Below are 20103 nucleotides of genomic sequence, written 5' to 3'. Positions count from 1 at the left end.
CTGATTGGATACTCACCTTCCTGGTCCTGGAGGGAGGGGGGAGGAACTTGAACTACCCACAGGGCAGGAAACCCTGACTGCTCTTAGGGATGGAGAGGGAAGAGGAGAGGAAGTGGGGGGAGTGGGAGGGTGTTGGGAGGAGGGGCGAAAATGGAAACTTTTATATTTTAATAAACTTTGAAAAAAAAATAAAACAGTGACTCTGAATATTTTTAATGGTCTGAATACTTTAGGGCCACAGGAAAAATAAGTCTATTGTTTCTTAAATGAACACCTTGGAAGATACTTTTAGCATCTATTTCTCAGGTAAATTTCATGACTACAAAATCATTTTCAGTTACTTAGAAGAAAAAAATAGCTTAACCAATCTTAAAATTACAACTCCATATCTAGTGAATGACCACATCTAGTCAGTCCAGGCTTGACCATTGATATGTGTAAGGAATGAGGATGGTGTGGTTAAATATAACACAGGAACAGAGGTGACCAATTCATAAAGGAAGCAGGCAAATGCTTCATAATGCAAGGATGAGGTTTATTGTATGAGATCAGGCACATTCAGGTGGTATGACCGTAGACAAGAATGGAGCTTCTTAGGATGGAAGGACCTCAGGATCGTGAAGGAGCCTCCCTGAGGTGTGGATGGAGCACTTAACAGACACGACACAAACGGAAATCTAATCCTAAAGGGCCCTTACAGGAAGGGGAAACTACCCTGAAAAGTCTGGAGGGGAATGTCATGGTTGCATATATTATAGATGCTGGGTTGATTGTTTCTGATTGTGCTGGAAAATTTATTTAAAAAAGAAGACTAGGTTAAGAACATAAAGAGGATATAAAGTGAGTTTGTCTCTTCTTCCTTCCTTTCCCTCCCTCCCTCGTTTTTCTTCCTTCCTTCTTCCCTCCCTCCCTCCCTCCCTCCCTCCCTCCCTCCCTCCCTCCCTCCCTCCCTCCCTCCCTCCCTCCCTCCCTCCCTCCTTTCTTTCTTTCTTTCTTTCTTTCTTTCTTTCTTTCTTTCTTCCTTTGATGCAGAGCCCCTCTCTGTAGCTCAGGCTGGCTTCAGTCACAATTTTGGACAAGGGCATAAAGAAGCCATGTTTTTCTCCAAAACAACACAAGAACAGTCTCTAGGCCACATACTAACACATTCTTCTCCTCTGAAACTTCTTGAGCTAGACCCTCACAGTTCAAATCACCCTCAGCACCACTGACTTCCATGATCCTACTAGCATGGCCAATTAAACCCCACTTAAAGTACATAATTGCTTTGCTAGTTCTAAGTCCCAAAGTGTTCCATATTTTAAATGAAAATATGTTTCAGTTTAACACAATACGCCAATTTCTGGTACCAACTTCTTTCTTAGTGTGGTTGTATTTTGTTTGTGCTCTAACAAGAGGCCAGGCAGTGGTAGCACACACCTTTAATTCCAGCACTCTGCAGAGGCAGAGGCAGAGGGATTTCTATGAGATCAAGGCCATCCTGGGCTAAAGTGGATTGATCCAGTCCACAGAAACAGAGGTGGTTTACCTTTAAGCCTGGTATTTGGGAGTCACATGCCTGTAATACCAGCACAAAGGAGGTGGAGACAGGAAGGGATATGGATGAAAGGGAGAGCAAGATAAGGCCAGAGGAAACAAGAAGGGAGCACAAGGCATTCAGTTTGAAGATTTGTAGCCACAGGACTTGTAGAGACAGGATCTGTCCCCTTTAATCTGAGTATTTGGTAGAGGTAAAAGGTCTCCTTAGTGGCTGGATCATTTACTTCTCTGATCGTTCAGCATTTGCCCTGATATCTGAATCTGAGTTTTTATTTTTAAGACCAATTAGATTTGCACTGCAAGTTAGGATTTCTGTTGCTGTGATGAGACACCATAACCATGACCATTCTGGTAAGGAAAACATTACATTGGGGATGGCTTATAGATTCAGAGGTTTAGTCCACTGTCATCATGGCTGGAAGCCTGGCTGCCTGCAGGAAGGCATGGGACTGGATGGAGTTGATCAGCAGGTAGCAGGAAGCGTGAGACATTGAATCTGGCTTGAGTATTTGAGACCCCAAAACCCACTCCTAGTGACACACTTCTCCAACACTGCTATACCTACTCACACAAGGCCATACATTCTAATGACAAACATTCAAATATATGAGCCTATTGGGATCAATCTTATTCAAACCGCCACAAGAAGCTTCATTAAGTATAAGAATAAGAGAGAGAGAGAGAGAGAGAGAGAGAGAGAGAGAGAGAGAGAGAGAGAGAAACTGGGAGGAAGGAAGTGGGGGACTTCTCCTGAGATATAATTTAAATATGAAATATCTATATTAAAATAGACATATATACTTACTACTTTTCTCACCACTGTGGCAATTTACCAGACAGAAAGACTAAAGGAAGCATGATTTATTTTATTTTGGAGCATGGTTTCAGAGAGTTCTGTCATCATGGCAGGGTGTGTGTGTGACCGAACAGAGTAGCTCACACAACCGTGTCAGGAAGTAGAGGAAAGGGAATTTTGGTCCTCTGCTTGCTTTCTCTCTTTGCCCTTTTTGTTCTGTCCAGGTCCTCAGACCATGGAGAGGAATATTCACATCCAGGGTAGGTCTTCCTTCCTCACTAAGTCTTCCCTGGAAAACCCACACAGACAACACCCCAATCTGCGCCTTGCCAGGCTCCGAGGTGCTTCTAAATGCAACAAATATGACAGTGAAGAGGAACCATCACAAAATTGGTTTTGAAGATGGTCTTGCTGACCGGTTTAAACTTCCAAATATGGTCCTAGAAATCACAAAGGAGCCCTTTGTAGGTTACTCCCTAGAGGCGTTCTTCACTTCCAGTTGGGAAAAGCCTAGGCCGGTGCGAGCATTTTTGGGGGGAAACATGCTGTAAGTTTTATAAAACTGAAAAGTGGCCAGAAAAGAGATTACTGCTCCCATTTTACAGATAAGGAAAATGAACCCCAAAGAGAGTATTGCGATAACCTTCCGGGCTCTCCAATAGTGCACAGCGGACAGACTATGGGGTTGAAAACCAGCAGAGCAGGGTTCTAATCCCAATATTGCTGCTGAATATAATGTGAGTTAGTTCCTCATTAACTCGATTAACCCAAGGGGGAATCCAATCAACACTAGTGGGGCGCTGGGAGCAGCACTTTTCTTCCTACACTGATGTTTTTACCAGGACAGCACGATATCTCCCATCTGGATCAGAATCAGCATTCCAAATACCAGAACGGGCTAAATTACTCTTTCCTTTCTGTCGTCGCATCTGTCTTTTGGGGGTGGTTATATATGCCGCTAACATTTTTAGCTGGCAGCTTGGAGTAAATCTCTTTATTGTTCTGCTTTTTGTGGGCAGTCCCAGCACCTCTCTGAATGTGCGGTGGTAGAGGATAAATCTAATAAAAGGGTAAATACTCACATGACTCAAAATGAAAGTGCTAATGCAAACTCAAAGGCAGCCTAGAATTTCTGGAGGTCATTTGCCATTCAGGAGGGTAAATCTGCTGGCAAGTATTCCTCCTTTGAGTGGAATACTGGCTCACATTCAGGAAATAGCATTTTAAGTGTGGCCTTGCTGACTTGAACTGAGAACTTGTTTTACTTAATCCTGAGGGAATCATGATAGAGGTAAAAACTAGGGAGGTGATTTTTTTTCCCTATAGGAATATGAAATACATGTGTTCCTTTTGTTTTTATAATGGTCCCAATGAAAAGCTATCTATCAATTACAAATCTGTTTTATTTTGCCGTGATGCCCTTTAATTTTTTCCATATTCACCTTTCTTTGTGAGGGCATAAAGCTGAGTAATAATTTTGTGTTAATTGGAATGCACACAATACACTTAGAAAAACTCTCTGTGTTTTCCAGTCATTAGTACACCATTTTTCTTCACTAACTGTAAAGGGCGCCACTTTCCTCCTCTGATATTTGAAAGCACTGTATAGTCTACATTTTTGAATTTGTTACTGTGCCTGATTTTTACACTGCCCTATAAGGTAGGGCTTATGAGACGTCATTTCCCATTGCGAACTCAGGGGTGGGAGTGTGACTTTTGCTTTGAGAGAAATTTGATTTTGATTTCTTGCACAGTCTGCTGGTGTGAAAACAGCTGGAGTGGTCTTTCTTCCAACATCCCAACTTCAAGTGGCTCTCCCTACATTTTAATAATATCAAAATTTATATGATGTCACCCAGTTTTTAAAGACTAGGTAGAACAGGAAGAATAAGAAAAAAATTATTTAAAGTAAATTGAGTAAACTTCGCATTTTTATCAGTTTTTTGCATTATTACCTATGGTCTTTCTAATTTTTAGATTATGCAAAAGAGATTCAAGTTTATTTCACTTGGAAATGATCTATTAAACAAGAGCTATCTTTTTGGAATTTGCCCTGATGTTAGGTGACTATCATCAGAAAAAAATGGAATATTTCTACAACCTTTGACCTGTCTCTTTAAGATGTGCAACAAGGATGAGGAGCAAAGAATCTGCAATATTCTTTATAATTTCATGGGGTCTTCTGAGGAAATGTGCCAATTTTATGGGGACTCGTAGGGAAAAATTTTGATTTCATGTGGATTCGAGTGAAAAGGTAAATTTCATGGGATTTCTAAAAATGGCTGGATTTCTCAGGATCCATGAAATCTATGACAGCCATGGAGAAAATGGGCTGCTCCTGTCATGGAGTAAATTTCAGTGCAGTTTGGCTGAAAAGTTTAGTTCTTATCCACCTGTTATGATGTGCAAGGCACACTTTGGATCTCTCTGGACTTTTTACTCTCATCGGTGACAGAATGCCAGAGCTGACACTCTGTAACATAGCAGCAAACAGGAACATGCTGGGGACTTGAGTTTTGCTATGAACATGTAAGGTGTGGTCACTAAAAGTGACAATGTGTCTGGGTGTCATTTTGGAGTCAAGGCCAGTGTGGTGGAACTTGGAGTTGGGAACGTGACTGTGATCCTGTGGGAGGCTGCCATGCCCATAGGCATGATCGTCACAGGGGGCCGTTTACTAGGGTGTGAGGAGACTTTAGACACTGTTGTGACTTTCTAACGCAGTATGGGAAAGGAAAGATACCTAAGCAGGTGTGGATGTTTACTTCTATGAAACCATTGTGAATACAGCAGCGACAGTAGCTAATACAACTGTGTTGTTTGTGACCAGCAGTGTTTCTATCACGGACCTTCCTACCTGAAGCTATGAACAACTCTCAGCCAAGTTGCAAACTAAACAATGTAATGTTATGTCATTTTTTCATCATTTTAAAATTTATTTTACATATCAATTGCAGTTTCCTCTCCCTCCTCTCTTCCCACTCCCTCCTTCCCCCTTCCCCTTACCCCTCCTACTCACTCCTCCTTGGTCTCCACTTAGATGGGGTAAGGCCTCCCATGGGAATCAACAACAAAGCATGGCACATCAAGCTGAGGCAGGACCAAGCTTCTCCCCAACCCTGCTCCGCATCAAGTCTAAACAAGGTATTCCACCATAGGGAATCAGTTACAAAGAGCCATCAGGAACAGGTCCTGGTCCCATTGCTAAGAGCCCCACAAAAGACCAAGCTACATAATTGTCACCCAGATGTGGAGGGCCTAAGTCAGTCCATTACTGGTTCCCAAGCTGTCGGTCCAGAGTCCATGAGCTCCCACAAGCTCAGGTCAACTGTCTCTATGGGCTTCCCCATCATGATCGTGACCCAGCCCCTTGCTCATATAATCTCTCCATCCTCTCTTCAACTGAACTCCCAGTTCATCCCAGTGCTTGGCTGTGGATCTCTGTATCTGCTTCCGTTGGGTACTGGATGAAGGCTCTATGATGATTATGACTGCAATCATCAACGTGATTACAGGGGAAGGTCAGTTCCGGCGCCCCCTCTACTATTGCTCGGAGTCTAAGCTGTGTCATCCTTGTGGATTCCCAGGAGCCTCCCTGGCACCAGGTTTCTCCCTAATCACACGATGGCTCCCTTTATCAAGATATCTCCCCTATCCACTCTCCCACTCCATCTTGCCCGAAACTCAACCAACCTGATCTCTCATGTTCCCAACCCCATCCACTCCCCCCTGCTTCCCCCTCCCAGTTTACCCAGGACATCCCATCTACTGCCTCTTTCCAGGGAGATCCATGTGTCCCTCTTAAGGGTCTCCTTGTTACCTAGCTTTTCTGGGCCTGAGGATTGTAGCCTGGATCTCGCTTGTTTTACATCTAATATCCATTTATGAGTCTGAACATACCATGTTTGTCTTCCTAGGTCTGGGTCATCTCATTCAGGATGATTTTTTTCTTGTTCTATCTATTTGCCTGCAAATTTCATGATGTCATTGTTTGTTTATGTTTTTCCACTACGTAATACTTCATTGTGTAGATATATCACATTTTCTCTATCTATTCTTTGGTTAAGGGACATCTAGGTTGTTTACAGGTTCTGGCTATTATGGATAATGATGCTATGAGCATCGTTTAGCAAGTGTCCTTGGGGGTATGGTTGAATATCCTTTGGGTATATACTCAACAGCAATATTGCTGGGTTTTGAGGTATGTTGATTTCCAATATTCTGAGATTCCTAAGATAACCTGCTCTTAAGAATCATTCAGCACACAGTTAAAAGTAAAACTTTATCTTAACATCTAATCCACTGTTAGATTTCAATGTGCATAAAATTCCCCCACATATCAAAATGTCCATGGACATAGGAAGTAGTGTGGTTGTAGGAGTCATTTTTCTTATCCTGGACCACTGTTGTTGATTTCTAGTATTGGTAGACTCTTGCCTCCTAAATGCCGATAATGACTCCCCATTATGTCATGACAAAACTTTCAAAATGTCTTCAAGGTAAGAACTTAAGGATCATCTGATCACCATTTATATTGGCTTAATGTTATATGCAGACATTTCCAAGTGGGAAATACTCGCGGATAGTTCTTTTGCTTCAAGGCTTTCTGTATGGCCTCATTCCTTTCAGGCTAACCTCAAGTCACGAACATGCAGAACCTCCCTAGTCTTGGTCAGTAACGCTCCTCTTGATTCATCATCTGTAACTTTGGGCATGTCTGTCTTCTTAAGCCCACTGAGATGGTTCATGAAGCCTGGCCTTTGGACCTACTTTTCTTACCCTGAATTATGATTTTGCTTTGCTCATTCAAAATTTAAGAATTTGCTGTGGTCCCTGGGTAGTATAAATTAGACAATCCCTCCTTTGTGCTCTTGTAGCACTACCTACACATGTTATTGTGAGAGTATCGGGCTGTTTTCGTCTCTGAAAGAGCTTTAATACGTCTCTAAAATATTTGTAGTTTTCATTGTTGGTCTACAAAATCTTCAAGGTGTGCTCTTATGTGCTCTTTCTGGCTACACAAGTTCACGATTTTCTTCTGCTGACATACACCACTTCAGCCTTATGTATCTACACCTTGCTTTGCAATTCTTAGGTATGTCACACACTTCTATATCAGCTTCTACTCTAAGGCATGTCCCTAAAGGTATTCTCTGGTTGCATCACCCATATGACTCCTGTTCAGTCTAAAGAACCCAGTGCTATTACAACCATTGAGAATTTATGTGGGATCAAGCACAATGCTGCCTAGTAAGGCTGGAGAAGTGACAAAGCTGGGATCTTTCTTTATGTGATACTGGCAATCCACTTCTACACTTAACTTTCCCCTGATGCTGGATTAAGAGCCCATTTTTCCACCAAATCTCTGTTATAGCATTTACCCTACAATATTATAATTTGGGCTATGAGATACTCAACGGAAAACAATGAGCCATCTCTCTCTTTACATGTATTCATCACCGGACATAATGTTCCACTCATAATAGGCACTTAACTAGGGGGTGCAAACCAGTTCATCAATTGCCAAGGTGGTCAACATAATATTTATTAGAAATACCTTGAGTGCTGGTCTTGGGGATAATTTCTCCATATTCTAGTTCTTATTATCACCACTAACCTTCTGTTTTGTAAACATGTCTTTATGCATTGTCCTTCACCATTCCTCATAGGAAGTTCCTTTGGATATCAGTCCAGGAGCACAGACCTGGTATCTCTGATTTCATCTACTCTCTAGAAAGGAAAGGCAGAAGGAAATCAATAGTTACACAGGTCACTTGTATGGATCTTGGGTGTAAGTGATGAGAGTCAGATAAAGTTCCCTTTTTTAGCTATTTCTAACATCAAACAGTATAAACTGGAGGTTATATGTATCCAAAATTTCCTATTGTCTATATAAATAAAAGTTAGAAGAAAAACAGAAAAAATCTAGACCTGTAGAATTCATTTTCTTAATTTTTCATGGAGTATTTGGCTTCCTGTTAGACAATAACTATCTTTTTTCTATGTAGCTTAACTTTTGATGAATTTTGTATAAAGTTTTATAATCTAACTATAGTTATATTAAAGACATTATTTTGCATGTTGAAAGCACTGTACTGCTTTTCCAGTGAGACAAACTGACAGCGGTGTCCTTCGTGTTTTCATCAGTGTGTCTAGAACCAAGTGAAAATCCTCAGCATAGTTTTGAGCACAGAGCACAGTAACGCGTAGGGAGTAAATTCATGATCCTAAAATCCGGGATAGAGATAACTTTCAAAAATTAGAGACTTAGCACTTTCTGTTCAAATATTTACCAAACATGAATTTTAAATATTGCATGAAAATAGTTGTTATTTAAAATATAGAAGTCCCACAAAACTAAAAACAAATCGCAAGCCGTAGGTGTTTGCATGATGATTTGAAAACAATCTTATCAAAAACCCTTCCAGGAAAGAGTCTCCCTTTGTCCTTGAATGGGAATATCACAAATACGAGTAGTATGTCACTTTCATCATAAACAGCAAGAAAGGAAACACTTGGATGAAAGGTTCAAGGGGGTGGGTCAAAAATAGCTTCCGGAATTTATAACTTATCTTGGATGCTGGGCCTACCTGCCCTCACAGCCTACAGGCACAGAGCACAACTTTCAGAGTCAAGGAGCTGGCTTCTGGCCCTTAACTTCCTTTAATGTTTCTTGGTAGTCTTCAATTCTCCAATCCTCTGCATTTTTTTTATCTGTTAAATAACAGTGTTTTCTTCATAGGGTTATTATAGCAGTAGGTATAAAAAGTAGACTGTGTGCTCACTTTGGTAGCACATATAATAAAATGGGAATGATGCAGAGAAAGTTAGCATAGATCTTGTGAAAGATGACATGCAGATTCCTGAAGTGTTCCTTATTTTTTTTTTAAAAAAAGTAAACTGTGAAAAATGGTTGAATAAGCTATAGGACACTATACAATATCACAATATCAGTAAGATGATTATTCATTTTTCATTCCTTTCTATACAGTGTCTACTCGTGTCCTGCATGAAGACAGCAACTGCAAAGATGGGCTTGGCCTGGGAAACCCCTCCAAGCCCTTCCAAAACCTTGCAGAGTGCCTTAGTATTCATCTAGCCTGAGTCAGACTCGGGCCAGTCCTTGATGTCATTAAGTCTTTGGGAACTTGTACAGCAAGTTTTTTTTTCCACCACAAACCAAGCTCTTGCATTCCAATAAAGATGCTGTATGGGAGTAACTATTCAAAGTAGAGCATTTTAAGTGGATTTCTTTAGGATTAGAGCTTCAAATTCACATTGGTGTCTTCAGACGTAATTTAAATGAGCTGAACTGAGTCCTACAGAAGTTAAAGCTTATCAATCACTAGAACTGCCCTCTGTTTCCTTTCCTAGTTTGGTTTGGCCAGGGATCTCAAGCTCTTGCCACTGTGACCTTCCCACAGGGACGGACTACAGTTTCAAACTGTGAGAAAATAAATCCTCCCTTCCTTAAAAAAAAAAAAAAAAAGAAAGGAAGAAAAAAAATTAAGCAAATTCTACTTCAGACCGCTTCAAGCTTATTGTGATTGGTGCTTTCTCCTTCTTTGGATAATCACATTCATTTTTTCCCCTTTTAGAATTGGATTGTAGTTTCTATTTTGGGCGAGGTCCTAGTATAGGCTTCACTACTGGATTTCAGAAATATCAAACTAAGTGATCAAAGGAACTCATTCGAGGTCCCCCAACCCCCAGGAGACACGAAGAGGACAAAGGGATACATCTGGGGTTGCAGTGCCCACCCCTCCAGTGGTGGCCGGCAGACGGCACACTGAACCTTCCTATAAGGTTCATGACAATGCGAGTACTGGCTTGGCTCTGACACTGTATTAGATATGTGAAGATCCAAGCTGCTCTCTACATAACTCAGGGCAGAATAGGGATTGCTTTGTAGGCTCCCTGGCTGTTTTAAAGTTTGCTTTTAACCCAGTGACTTTGAAATTTCTCAGTATATTTTTTGTGTGTGTGTGTGCGCGCGCGAGCGGAAAAAAGAGTCAGACAGAGGAGAACTGATGTTCCCTGGGGGCGCATCGTGTTTTCCACTTCCCTTTATAGCAAAGGTTTTCTTGCATTTTATCTTCTATCTCCTCCTACAAGGTAAGATTTGAGCAGTCTCTTTCTTACCAAATCTCAGGAATAGATGCTGTAAGGTCGTGCACCATCCACTCAGTCTTAAATGCTTTCTCACAAATAGAAGGATGCAGGAGTGTTCCTTCACTTCTCATAATACTGTGTAGAATTTGGGCCTTCTCATTAGACACCCGGAACACCAAATCGCTAGATATTTCTAAAAAAAACATTTGAAATCTTCATTGCAAAAAATTAAAATAATGATGTTTTTATAATTGTGATTTCCATCTAGCATTAGCTGAATATATTTTTTTTTTCTTTTTCTAGTGGAGCAGAGTGTGATAAAGCAAAGAACGCTTCCATATCCTGAGATCATCTGGGCACTTCATCTTGTAATTTAATTGTGTTACCAGAAAAATCCTAAGGGCTATATCTTTGGAATGTAATTTGAGAGGAGCAGGAATGGGTTCAGAAAGGCTAAATGATAAATTGAAATACACAGCTGATACACAATGGATCCATAATTTAAAATCATTTTGTCTAATTCCAAAACTCACACATTTACCCTGGCTTCTAATGCCTCCTAGAAAGGGGGAAAATTTTGAGGCACTAATGTAGCCCCGGGGGGGGGGAAATAAACAGTGAAGATTTATGGTCTGGTTCCCTATTTCTGAACAGTTCTTCCATGGAATGGTAAATGTGCCCCATATTACACTCTGAGACTGTCAAAAACAGTGGGTACTGGTAAATTTTTAACTGAGGTTAGTGCAAAATTCAGCATCTTCACTTTTCCACTACTGACAATTCTTCTGGAATCCCCAGTAGACGCACTTTGAAAGATTTCCCCCTTTGTCTGAGTGAGCATTCCTCACCTGCTTCCCTGCTTCATTTCCACACACTGTATTGAACAGAAATACAGATAAATGTTTTCAGAGAAAAGGGAAGGGAGCAACGATAGACCAGTCAGAGTGCCCCTTCTCCTGGTTTAAAATGATGGATGAGGTAGTTTGGTAATATACTTTGCAACATACAACAAAACAACAATCCCCATTAAATACATCAGAAATAAAACACCTGTGTTCTACCCGGGTCTCAAATCTGATTCCTAGTCCATACTTGCTTTGAATCATGGGCATTTAAATCATTTATTTGCTATTTGTGGCAAAGCCATCAGCTATGGGGACGCAAAGACTCTTTCTCTGGGGAAGAAAGCCATACTTAACATGTTGATAGTGATGAGTCCATTCAGTCATGACTTTTGTTTATTTTTCAATTAGCGGAAAAGTAACAGTTTTGTTAAGCGATTTTATACATGGTTTTTGTTGGGGTTGAGCCTCCTCCCTGTTTCTCTCTTCCATCTTCTCACTCCACTCTTGCTTGTGTCCTTTCACCCCAAAAAGTCCCCTTTCTACTTGCGTACATTCTGTCTTACGTATTACTGATCCTCCTCAAACTCTTTCCCTCGGACAGATTTCTTCTACAGTAGCCCGCTCGTGGTTTCATGACCTATATGTCTGCTCACCCTCTCACATATGAATATATTCATATTCATAGCATTGACAGCAAGAACCTCTTCATGAGACAGAGCATGCTGTATTTGTTTTACCAACTCTAGAATATCTCAATAACAGAATAATTTCTAGATTTGTTTATTTTAATGAAACTTTCATAATTTCGCTTTCCTTTATGGCTGTATAAAATTCCACTGTGCATATGTGCCACTTTTCCTAATTGTTATTGACAGAACTGTCATGAACATGTATGTGCAACTTTGGTGTCAGAGACTAGACAGTCTCTTTGGGAATGTGCCTAAACAAGGTATGACTGGATAATTGTAGTTTTCGTCTTCTGTGTTTGTATGTGTATATGTGTATGTACATATGGGGGACAAAGGGCCACCTTGGCTGTTGTTCCTTGGACACAGACCACTTTTTTATTTCTCTTTTAACTTCTCTTCTCTTCTCTTCTCTTCTCTTCTCTTCTCTTCTCTTCTCTTCTCTTCTCTTCTCTCCTCTCCTCTCCTCTCCTCTCCTCTCCTCTCCTCTCCTCTCCTCTCCTCTCTTCTCTTCTCTTCTCTTTTCTCTCCCCCTCTTTTTTTAAAGTCTCTCTTACTTGTCCAGTTCTCATAAATTAGGCCATGATGGCTGACCAACAAGGCCCAGAGATTCATCTGTCTCTAGCACTGAGATTACAAGCAGACACCACCATGATTGCCATTTTTAAAATGTGGATTCTGGATGTTTAACTCTGTTCTTGTGTTTGCAAGGCAAGTATTTTCTTGCCTCGCTACCTGAGCTACCTTCCCAGTCTCTATTTTCACTGTTTGAAAAGCTTTCACACTGATTTCCATAGATGCTGCCTCAGTTCCCACTCTCACCAGCAGCGAATGAGGATTACCCTTTGTCTGCATTCTCACTGGCATTTTGAATTCACCTTATTCTATAATAGAGGACCATATTCAGGAATCACGAAAGGGTCACAAGAAATAGTCACTAATGTGCCTTTAGAAGTCTTTCATCATCAGTTGTTTCTAAGGAATCTTTAGTCAATCTTTCTTACCTGTTTTAAACTGTACAAGGGCACAGAATCATTTATTGCTAGAACTGGCCAGTCTTGAGGTTTCTGCTCTCGTGTTAGGTGCTGTTTTAAGTACTGGTGGATAGTAGACTAAACAAAGCAAGATTTTGGTTGACGTGGGTAGTCCATGTGTGCATGTGTGCGTATGTGTGAGGTGAGAAACTGTTACTATATGCGGAGCAAAAGGGAAGCAGCCTTGTCTGGCGTTTGCAGAAATAGCGAGGAGGCCAGAGTGGATTGAAGAAAAGAATGTGGTGACTGGTAGGGTAAGCAGCAAGGGGGTTGTGATGGGGCTGTGCTCTGCGTTGTATTTTCAGTGTTGTCTGAGACCTTTATACTGGAGGGTCAGTTACCAGCTCTGCTGAGTAGTGATAGAACCCAGGAGAAGGAAGTTCTGCTGCACACCGCTTGTTCGTCTCCCAGCTGCCCAGACTCCCAAATAATCTCACAAAACAATATTATTTAGCACACATATCAACAGTTAATTGTCTCATTCATATGTGTACATGCACCAAGGACGACCCACATAAACCAAAATATTTATCCTGTTATCCACCATTTGCAAAACAGGGATGTGTACTTTCAATGTTTGCAGTATTCTTTCTTTCTTTTTGGTTCCCAATTCCTATGAGGTAAAGCGATCTCTCTGGTACAGTTCTGAAGGCTGAAGAGTCAGTTAACATTGGGGTGAAACTTATGAAATGTGGAGCCAACATAAAACTTTCTTTTAGCTTGTTTAGATTTATTTCATTTTCTGTCCAAAATGTTTTTCCTGAAGGCTTATACGTGTATCACATATCACATGCCAGCCTGGCATCCATGGATGACAGGAATGGGCGTCATATCCAATGGAACCGGAGTTGCAGGTGGTAGTATGCCATCATGTGTATGCTGGGACTTGAACTTGAGACTTCTGAAAGAGCACTGAGTATTCTTAACCACTGAACAATCTCTCTAACCTGCTGCACCTTGCCTTTAGATCATAGGTATTTGTCAAAGCAATGCAAAGCTAATCTAGTCTTGTATGCTATGGCTAAGGCAGTATATTTTTATTTCACATAAAATGGGTACCATTAGAGGAAGGATGGCATAATCCAGCTACTGTGCTCAGAGAAAACAGAAGAGCAAGAAACAAACAATTGTTTTCATTAACTGTCTGTGGACAAATGAAGAGCATTTATATAATATTGAGTGAGATAATGCAGAGTTACTATATTGGTTGCTTTTGTGTAGGGACATCAAAATAGCTGGAAGCAATTTAGAGAGAATAATTACTTTGGTTTTTGGCCTCACAGGGTTCAGCCTATGGCCGTGTTGATCTGTTCACATGGGCAGAACATCATGGTGGCAAGTGAGGATATTTATGCCATGAGGGACAGGTAAGGGAGAGGAAGAGGGGAACCATATATAACCTTCAAGTCATGCCGTTTGGGACCTTCCAGCTGGATCCCATCTCCTAAACTTTCCATAATCTCCCCAAATGGTGTCACCATCTGGGGACCATATATTCAGTACATGGTCCTGTGAGAGATGATTTCTTATTCAAGTCATAGCAATTCAACATACCCTAGGGCCCTAAGCATGCTCCCCTAGAATCCAAGCATCAATTTATAGCATGGAGGTCAGCTTATGTATTGTAGCTTCATTTCTTACTTGTTTGATACATTTCTTGAACTTCTCATCTTTAAAGTATGAATAACAAGGGCTCTTCATCACAGAATTATTATAACAATTTTAATACTATAAAATGACCAAAACTCCACCATCTTTTTAGTGACCACTCAGTATTGAGATTTTCTATATGACTTTGTGACATTTATGCTTGATAAAACTGATTCAGATGTTTCCTTTCATAAGGCCTATGGTAAGTAAATTATAAACTGATATTTCCAGTTTGTAAAAGTTCAGAGAAGTAAGGTGACTGGTTCAAGATCATCTATCCAGGCAATAGGGTGAAGTAATGGAATCCAGGTGGCCCCACTCCAGTTGCTATTTTTATTAAGATTCACTGCAGGTGCATTTGGATATCTGCAGAAGTCTAACTGTAGATGCATTTGGATATCTGCAGAAGTCTAACTGTAGATGCATTTGGATATTTGCATAGGTCTGTCTGCAGGTGCATTTGGATATTTGCATAGCTCTAACTGCAGGTGCATTTGGGTATTTGCATAGCTCTAACTGCAGGTGCATTTGGGTATTTGCATAGCTCTAACTGCAGGTGCATTTGGATATTTGCATAGCTCTAACTGCAGGTGCAGTTGGATATTTGCATAGCTCTAACTGCAGGTGCATTTGGATATTTGCATAGCTCTAACTGCAGGTGCATTTGGATATTTGCATAGCTCTAACTGCAGGTGCAGTTGGATATTTGCATAGCTTTAACTGCAGGTGCAGTTGGGTATTTGCATAGCTCTAACTGCAGGTGCATTTGGATATTTGCATAGCTCTAACTGCAGGTGCAGTTGGGTATTTGCATAGGTCGAAGAAGAGATAAAGATAAGTTTCCTAAATAAATATTATTCTTACTATTTTATCAAAACTCCAAATAAATCACTTGTTTATTTAATTAGCATACACACTAATACACGAAAGAAGTGACACTAGAAAGGAGAACCCTTTAGGAAGAAGACAAATCTGGGCTGCTAGAACATAAAGCATGCATTTAGAAGACGATACCAATCAGCTGTTGACACATCGTATAATTCGGAGAAAACTGCCTAACATCTTGAATCTTTAGTTTCTTCATCTGCTAAATGAAATCTCAGTATATTCTCATATCTGCTGGCTAGATTTTTCAAACTATATGCCAAGATAAAGATGGAAACACTAAGGAAAAAAAATGCTCCATATACCACATGTGTTGTTACTATTGAACGTCTCTAAGAAAATTCAGATCTAGACACCTCTAACACACCTTCTGGGGCTCGTTACTAAGCATTTGATCAAAAACTTAAATTCTTTCTACTTCCTAGGGGGAAGGGGAGGGTGAACTAAAAACGTTTCCCCTTGAGGCTTAAATTCATAAAAGTTTTCTTTCATTGCTTGGAAAAAAGTTGTCCAAACCTTCTTTTCCTCCTGTTTTTTTCCCCATTGAAGAGACCACCAGGTGTCTTATTCTCTCCTAGCTCCTGTAACAAAGCCCTATAGACCGGGTCACACACACACAACCAAAATCTACTTCTCATAGTTCTAGAAGCTGGAAAATCCAAGAACAGCGTGGCAAGCTAAGCATCTTGTGAGATCCACCATTCTGATTCACAGAGGTCAATGGAAGCTGATGTTCCCTACTTACTGTGTCCTCCTGTAGTGAAGAGGACAAAGGGCCTTCTTCGGGCTTCTTTTGTAATGTCACTAATCCCATTCACAGAGTTCTTACAGTTGAAATGCCTTCCCAAAGGCCACATCTACAAACACCTGGATACTGGGAATTGAGTAATAATTTCTGAATTTAATGGGGTTATAAATATTGACATTGACACCTGGCTTTCTCTATTATGAGTAGTTATTGCCAGGGGTAAGAGTTTAAACCCCTGTTTGTTTCAATAAATGTATATTATCTCTTATATACCAATCATGTGTTAAGGGAGAAGAAGGTATCAGTCTAAACCTCATGAAACGCAGAAACCAATGGGAGAAAACAGTTTTGCAACGTTTCCCCAAACCACATTGTTAAAGCTACAAGAAGGGCATTTACAGAGTGTATCAGCAGTGGAGTTCAAAGTGTGCCTAAGTCTGGATGATGTATGCAGAGAATGGGACCAAAGTGGGTAAAAGTGACATTTCAATTGAACTATGAGTTAGAAAAAAGATTGTCAAGGTAAAGGGGTATTATATGTGGTGTAACCAAAATGCTACCAAATGAGAATGTTATATGGGATAAAACTGAATGTGAAAGCACAATTTAGAAACGTGTGTGGTGGTTGATCAATAACTGTTTAATGAGGACAGTGATGGGGTTCGTCTGAGTTGAGTATACCTTTGCTAAGGAGCAGCTAGGATGCAGTGCCAAGAAGTATGAAGAAACACAGTTAAAGTAGGAACCAAAGTTATAAAGTAAAGACACAGAAACTGCATATGAAAATAATCTGAGTAGAATGTGTAGGAGCTACTGAACAACCAAAAAAAAAAAGAAGAAGGTGGAGTCTAAATAGGAAAACCTAAGACTACCTCTACCTTAGGATTCTCTATAAAAAGAAACAGAGAAGAAGGCCTTGGTGGTAGATGAGAAGACTGAGACCCAAGGTACCATAGTCATGGTCACAGGAAGTTTCTGATGTATTTAAGGGACTTAGCTAATACATTGTGGAGTTATAGAGAAGTTGCAAGCCATCAGTAAAGGTTCATAATTGGGATGGTGACTCTGGTAAGTCTAAAATAGAGTGATAAATAATGTGGAGAGAATAGATAAAGAAGCCGGGAGGCAGATACAAAAACAAACAAAAAAATCAGAAAAAAAAAGAAGAACAATGAGATAACCTTAGAAAACCAAGTTAAAACAGCAATAGAACAAAAAAAAATGTATGGAACAGATCAAGGCACAGAGGGGTGGGACAATAGGAAGAGGCTTTTGTATCTCTGATGCAAAAGAAGGCAAGAGTTTGAAGACAGTGCTTACATGGTACAAGATGTACCCATTAGAAATGCCCATTGATTCTGAACACTAACCTGATTCAGTCATTATCCTTTTCCAGTGTGTTCATAATGCCCAAATCCAAAGATTAATTAGCTATAGGAGTAGCTTCTGCAAGAACACAGCTGGAGCATATTCATAGGTTTAAGAGCTGGGGCACTGATGTTTTGGAGAGAGCAGTGTTTAACGAAACAACATATTGTGGATGCAAAAGACTTGATTCAAAGACCGACTTTTCCTGTGGAGACGGACTAAGGTGACACGCGCACACGTGTGGCACTAATCAGTTTTGTGTCATGGTGATGAAAATGCCTGCTGGAAACAATTTATAGAGGATGTATTTGGGGCTCATAGTTTCAGAGACTTCATTTTCTGAAGACTTCACAGCAACCCCAACCAGTACCTCAATTGAGGAATTAATGTTCAAAACATGAACTGGGAGGAGAAACTTGAGCTTTGAACCATCGTATGCGGTATGGGCACTGCATATTTCTCTGACAGGGAGGGGTATAACCCAGGGCGTGTACTTCACATAGTGGAACAAGTGTTAATTTCTCCCATAATGTTATTCCTTTTGGTCTCCGGTCCCTTTAAGGGACAAGCCACGCCCACTCCCAGCAACTTCTGACCTCTCCTCGCCATCTTTCTTTCCTTTCTGTTCCCTCTCTTGGCGTGTGCACACGTGTTTTCCCACCTCTCTCTCTATTTTTCCCTGTCGCTTTTTTTTCCCTCTGCCGCTCTCTGTGGGGAATCTGCACCGCTCTAGCCGTCTCTGCCTAGACTAGCGGTTGCGGTCACACCAGCATTATATTTTCTAAGGAATAAAACATACTCTCAGATATTTTAGTGTCAAAATACCTTGTAACGATAATAGTTTAAAAGTATGGTAGAAACGGGCTTTGTGTGAGTGATCTGTTGAATTTGTAGCCTGTTCTCAGAGGAGGAGGCTTAGTCAGGTGGTCAGGAAAGGCCACAGACTCGGTGGCACTGATCAGTGAAGGCAAGCAGCCGGTATTTCTGATATTTATCAAGGACAAACCTGGACTCCAAACCTGAAACTTTGTGCGGTGCATATCCTATCTGGCTTATGTTGTCTCCAATAAGGAAGAAAGGATCAGATGGGTGGCAGATACCCGGCCATATGCATATTTATAATATGGCAAATGTGCCACCAGGCTGACTAATTCAAGCATACAAGAGCTGAAAAGTTTAGATGGAAGCTGATGTTTTCAGGATTCCAGGATGTGGCTCTGCCAGATCAGTGTGTTAACTTAATGAGAGAGAACATTTCCTGATTCAGGAAGGAAAGCAGCCCCGCTGTCCTGATGAACGAACACATGGATCCCTCTGTGCTTTACAGTTCACCCTTATCCCCCCCCACCCCCCCACCAACTCCCTACACAAAAAGCACTCATCTGACTCATTGTGAAAATACCCCCAGGGCTTGGATATTGCCCATCTGATATCTCTAGCTTTGCTGCAAGCCGTGGTAATTGCTCTCTGTAAATGTGTTGTTTCTGAATCCCCTCTAATGCAGTCCTTTGTTCCTCTCTGCTTATTCCCTCCTTTGCTTTCGAGTGGCTTCCTGTCTCACCCTTCTCAATAGTCACCATAGTGTTAGACACCTCAATAATTATGCCTCCCTACGTGGTCCTTTATAATGAAGAAAAATCTAATTTTTCTCCCTGCTCTTCAGTTATAAACATTGATGCCATTTGCCATTTATAGCCATTTCTGCCCTTTTCCCTCCCTTTGGTAATTTTTCCTGTAATAAAGTGCTCTAACCTGTACGTGTATTTACTTCTCCAGCTACGCTGCTGTCATCTCGTGCTGAACTCATACCCAACATTAGTCATTGTTTCATTTTTCGACCGCTCAATCAGGTCGATACCACACTGCTGAAGTTCGGGGCTCACATGCTAAATGCCCAGTTGAAGGTGGAGCTTATTAGACAATTTCAGGTCAATGTGGGCACAGGCACAAGGGAGATTGAGAGGTGCTAGTCTCTTTGTTTCTGATGAGGTGAGATGCTTACTTGATTGCACTCTGCCCACCATTGCTGTGGTGCCTCATCACATGCCCCAAAGCAATGTGTTCAAGCAACCATGAACTGAAACTTCCAAAAAACATGTCTTATTTTTATTGTTAACTGGGTTGGCTTGTTACAGAGTTGGAAAACTGACAAACACACGCTCAGGTGAAAAGCCTACACCAAAGGCAGTCTACTTCTTCCTGAAGTATCTCTATCTTAGGTTCCAGCCTGACAATAAAAGAGGAATTTGCTTAACAAGGTGTGAAGAAAAATGGAAACCATCAAAGCTCTTCAGAATGTATCACTGGAGTCTATTGTACCAAGGTTTCTCCAAAGTGAAATGCTTGTCTATTTTAATCATTTCGTCTTCACTCCCTGAACTTAAAGTTCCGTCTAGCTTTGTTCCCTCTACCCTTAACGTACTGTCAGCGAAACCCACAC

General features: G+C 40.8%; 1 non-coding gene across 1 annotated transcript; it reads left to right on the top strand.

Annotated features, from left to right (window-relative positions):
* Window positions 1-9112: 9112 nt before the first annotated feature.
* On the top strand, window positions 9113-9218 carry LOC125414867 (U6 spliceosomal RNA). Its single transcript, XR_007236425.3, has one exon. It is a non-coding gene; the product is annotated as a U6 spliceosomal RNA (small nuclear RNA).
* The last annotated feature ends 10885 nt before the right edge of the window (window positions 9219-20103 follow it).

This window comes from Myodes glareolus, chromosome 17 (assembly GCF_982192425.1).
Source record: "Myodes glareolus chromosome 17, mMyoGla1.1, whole genome shotgun sequence".
NCBI classification, from domain to species: domain Eukaryota; kingdom Metazoa; phylum Chordata; class Mammalia; order Rodentia; family Cricetidae; genus Myodes; species Myodes glareolus.
Note: the sequence above shows the minus strand (reverse complement) of the source record. Positions and strands in the feature narration are given on the sequence as shown.